Below are 5,324 nucleotides of genomic sequence, written 5' to 3'. Positions count from 1 at the left end.
GAGGAGAAGCCAGTCAAGATTCTCGATTATGCCAGCAGAGTTACCCGCAGCAAGGTTATCAAGTTTTGCAAAGTTCAGTGGAACCACCACTCAGAGGATGAAGCCACCTGGGAAAAAGAAGAAGATTTGCTCAGGACCACCCTCACCTATTTTCTAGCCAACTCGAATCTCGAGGGCGAGATTCATCTTAAGGGGGGTAGGTTTGTAACATCCCAAATTTGCAATTTGGAATGTTATACACTAGATCATCATGCATATCATATTTTCATGCATTTTGGTTGATCCTAGAAATTTCACGCAACTCAAGGACCCACGGAGAGAGTTGGAGATTTCGTTATTTTCATATTTGAGTTCTCTCAAATTTTGGAAAGGAGGATCATTTGATTTATTTATTTCATCTTCAATTATTTTTCCAATATCAAAAAAAATGAGAGAGGGAATAATATGACTTTCCCAAAGTTAGGAAAAATGAAGATCCAATGAATAAATCAAATTTTGGTTTTGCCGGAGTTTTGTTTGCCTTTATTTGGATAGGGAAAAATGCGGGTTTTCAAAATTGCATTTTAGGCCCGGAGAAAAGTTCATTTTGTTCGACTCATTTTAGGAGTCGGGGAAAATTTACTTTAGATTTTTCGGAGTTCGTTTAGATAGTTTTCTTTTGTTTTTCTGCGCGCGAAACCGATTTAAAAAAAAAAGAGGAGCAGCTCCCGCGCGCCAGGCTAGCTGGGCCAAGGCCCAGCCAGCCGCCACCGCCCCCAGCCCCTCGCGCGAAGCCGAGTCCCAGCGGGACTCTAGGCCGCCGCCCCCCCTTTTGCCCCTTGGCCAAGTCACACCCCCCTCCTAGTATATATACTCACCCCCCTCTCTTTTCCTCCACCACCCAAGCCCGCCGCCGCCGCCTTAAGCCCGCCGCCGCCGCCTTAAGCCCGCCGCCGCCGCCTTAAGCCGCCGCCCGGAGCCCCGCCTCCCGAGGTAGCCGCGCCGCCTCTTCTTTTCCTCGGTTCAGTTTTTCTTCTAGAAAACCGTTCCGGTTCTTCTTTTTTTTCTTTTTTCTTCCGGTTTTTCTCTTCCGGCTTTGTTTCGGTTTTGTTCCGAAACCCTAGATCGGTTTTCATTCTTCTTTCGGACCGTTCGTCTCAACGAACATGATCACCGATTTTTCCCGGTTAACGACGCCCGTTCGTTTAACCGTTCATCTCTTTCTTTTCGTCGGATTTATTCCGCGATCGCGATCTCAGATCCGATTTTCGTTCTAGTCTTTCTTCCCGCTCGTTTATCGGAATCAGGTGATTCAAGCACCTGGAGTTTCATTTCGAAATCGCCGTTCTGACTAATCAACTTGAACAAGTTTTGCCACAATAAGATTTGACCTAGTTTCAACCTGCTAGAACCGAGTTGTTTTCTTCCGCTGTTTGTTTTTCCGTTTCTTTGTTCGGTTCGTTCTTCCTTTGCAACCGGAGTTCTCAAGTTGAACTTTCTGGTTCGTTCTCTTGTTCGAGTTTTTCCTGTGCATTAGATGAGTACTTATTGTGTGCTTGTTGTTTGTCTGCGATAGATCACTCGGATTGCGCCGCTTGTTACTTCGAAACCCTAGGACTCGCGGATTCTCAGCAAGGCAAGTAACACTTTGATCATACCTTTTCTACAACCCATGTTTTATTGCATTAGATGAATCCTCTCACATTGCATGATTAGGATCTAATTAAATTGTGGGATGGGAAGTAGATGAGGTAGTACCTATCACCTGTATTATTATGAAACCTTTGGGAGTTACTTCTACGTTTGCTTATTATGCCATGCTATGCTAGTAGACGTGGATTGGGTGAGTGATATCCATGACATATGTGAGTTTGTTAATTTTAATGGTTCACTTAAGGTGGCAACTTAAATACACATCTGGGTGGATTGAGGCACCTGATGTCTATCGGGACTTGCCTGTTTTTATTTCGGACCGCCACCCAGGCTCAAAGGGATCATAAGATCATTCATGCTAGTAACTTCCGTGTGCAGCCACAAGCCATTATGGGCTCTGGCATAGTTGACTAAGTTGTGCGAACTCTTACGGGTAGACTAGCAGATGTAGGGGAAAGTAGGTGTACCGGTCTACCCACATGTAAGGTGCTAGCGCTTCTGAAAGACTGTGTCTCGGTCATCCGTCTTCTCAAACACCATGTAGTGCGAGAAACCAAACGGAGGCGATCGAGTCTTGTGGGGAAAAGTGCGCAAACCTTTGCAGAGTGTACAAACTAATCATGATTAGCCGTGTCCCCGGTTATGGACAACTTGAGTATCTAGTACTTGAATATCATGTGAATCTCATCATTGTTACTTCTAATTAATGTTGTTGGGTTTTAACTGTTCACTTAATTGGGATTGAGAATGCTGTCAACCATTCTCAATGTTCAACAACTACCTTGATAGTTAAATAAATTTATTCCTTTGCAGTAGGGAAAAATTGGCTTTACACAAAACTGTAACCATAGAGCTTTCCACCAGCCATATATGCATATAGTATAGCTGTTTCATTCCATTACTCTCTCTGTGTTACATTGCTAGCATATTCCATGTGCTGACCCGTTTTCGGGCTGCAACTTCTCATGTTGCAGACTTTTCAGACGACGAGTAAGGTGCTTTTAGGTCGTGGTCCTATACTCAGTGATGCCGTTGGAGTTGATGGACCCATTTATCTTCCGAGTCTTCCGCTGTTATCGTTATTAGATGGCCTTAAGCCATATTTATTGTAATAAGTTCTCTTTGAGACAACGATGTAATAAGTGTGTGATTGCCACTCTGCTATAAATCCTTCGATGTACTGTGTGGTGTCAGCATTACTGATCCAGGGATGACACCGGAGCACAGTAGACTTGATCCATTCGGGTCGGGTCGCTACAAATTTTAACATGTTGAATCATGTACTTGCAGTCCGGCTCGTTCCGCCCTCGAGTGATCCTCATCTTCAAGGAACTCGCTAGACCCGAAGGTGATGGACAGCGGGTCCCTTCTGGCAGCCTCCTCTCCCAGGGCTATGGATGACACCGAGGTGTTGTCCCGAAGGATCCTAGGCCAGGGAGAGACGCAGGAGGGCGTCGGGGGGCGGCGCCAAAGGGCGAGACCTCATCCGCCGGACACATGGGGGAGAAGATCCCCATGGAGACTGGCGATGGGGGCCATGTCCCATTCAGCCCCTAGCCGAATACGGTCCCAGAGACCTATACGGATTCGGAGTCCGGCGAGCTGCCTCCCTCGTCGGAAGGAGGTGTGCCCATTCCTTCGGTGACCTCTGTCCAACCAGAGGCACCAGATACTCTACTCGAAGCGCTGTGATGCGCTTCGATCGTTGAGGAACACCATGCCCTCATGGGTGCGATGATTGATAAGATTCAGTCCGCAAAGAGCGGACTGACCGAAGCCTGCACAAGCCTTCTAACAGGCTTTGAGGTAAGCAATACAGTGTGGACAGTAGCCCCTGAGACTCTGTCCGGGGATCGGAAAGAAGAGCCGAACAGAGGATCAAATAGTTTTTCGCAGGAGACTAACCATATATGTCTATGTGAATAAGCAGGCGTCGCTGTTGGCCGTGACTTCTCATGCTGCCGAAGTCTCCGGACTGAAGCACAGGCTAGAGCAGACCGAGGAAGAGCTCGGTCGTGCGAAAAAACAGCTGGAGGACAATCAAGGTATTCAACCATTTTATGCATGTTTGGAAAGTATGAATGTTTTTGCGTTGACCACAGTGTCGTGATATTTTCGTAGGGGCGGCGACCGAGGTGGAGGCCCTCAAGAAGGCGCTAGCCGAGGCCGAGGAGAGAGCAGTAAAGGAAAAATCCGCCCGAGAAAAGCATGAGGCCAGGGTTGGTGAGGTCCAGCAGGAGCTCCAGGACGCCGTGAAGAAATATGAGTCCTTGGAGCGCCAGAATGCGGACCAAGAGTCCGAACTCGCTAAGGCCCGCCAAAGTGCACAAGAGGCCCGGGCCGAAGCCCAAGGCACCCTCCGGGAGATCCAAGAGGCCAAGAAGATCGCGGTGGGTAAGGCTTTTATTATGCAAAGCAAGTATGTGAGGAAGAGGTATCTCTTACTGACCCGGATTTGGAGTTCTCTAGGGGCGTTTGCGGATTTGCCGCGCAGTGTTTTTGACGCTGTGGAATTCTTCCGAGCCGAAGAGGGGAGCTCAATGGAGAAGCTATTTTGGTCGCAATACCTTGTGCCAGAACATTGGGTGCCCTTTAGCGACCAGCTAAAACAGTTGGTCAAGCTGCATAGGGTGTCCAAACTAGCCATGAAGGATTAAATAATCCGGCTGTGACCTGCAGAAGCTATACCCGGCAGCTAGTTCAGACTCGTGAAGCGGCTGGTCAATGCCTATCCTTGGCTTGACGCCATCAAGAGGTCGGTCTGCATAGAAGGTGTGCGGATGGCCTTCGCCCGTGTCAAGATACAATGGGCGAAGATGGATGCCGTCAAGCTCGCGGCCGAAGGACCGCCCGCGAGCAAGGAGCACCGCACGCCCGAGCGGTATTTTGAAGATGTTCTGAAGGGATCCCACATTGTAGCGAAGCAATGTGCTAAGGACATTATTTTTGAATGAATACATACATGTTATCCCGTCCTCTATGATAAAAACGATGTTGATATGTAAATAATGCTTTTCTGTTTATTATTTAAAGTTTTACCTCCTGTGCGGCTGTTTTATCAAGTCTGAGTGTTGGCCAGTCGTCGGCTTCAGCCCCCATGTAGGTAGTACGGGGGTGTTCGGGATGAATCAAAACACTCTTTATCCACGAATTTGGTCCTTGAAGGAGGTGTTTAGCGCAACGAACCAAGCAATCGGACTATGTGGCTTTACCACCCTCACTTAGCCATAGGAGTTTGACAATAAAAATTTAGGCGCAGCCCCTAGTATCTGAACTAGGGTGTTGTAAACACCCGATCGGATAAGAACCGATCCATCGCATAATGCGGGAAAATCGCTAAAGATTTGAAACCTCCGAAGAGCTGACCGGCTCACGCCGCATCATGACAATTAGTTTTTGGCTTTCTCTACCGAGGTGCTCATTCGGATAAACCAGGACACAATCGCAGTAGTTCTCCCTTTACTACCCTAGCCGATATAGCGGAACATAACGTAGTAAGCGCATGAGCCGGGCAACCCAACTATTGACCAAGGACATGGTTCGGAGCCAATGCATATAATGCTAAATTCGGGGTGCTGAACTATACTGTAAAAAGTGTTCGGACTTTATTGCCGTATTATGGGGCGCAATGAAGCCCCTGGTGGATTAATGCGTACCAAAGTGTACGGGTGCGATTTTATAATATTATCGAA

The sequence above is a fragment of the Triticum dicoccoides genome, chromosome 5A, assembly GCF_002162155.2.
Source record: "Triticum dicoccoides isolate Atlit2015 ecotype Zavitan chromosome 5A, WEW_v2.0, whole genome shotgun sequence".
Classification (NCBI taxonomy): Eukaryota; Viridiplantae; Streptophyta; class Magnoliopsida; order Poales; family Poaceae; genus Triticum; species Triticum dicoccoides.
The sequence above is the reverse complement of the archived record's forward strand: the minus strand, read 5'-3'. Positions refer to the sequence as shown.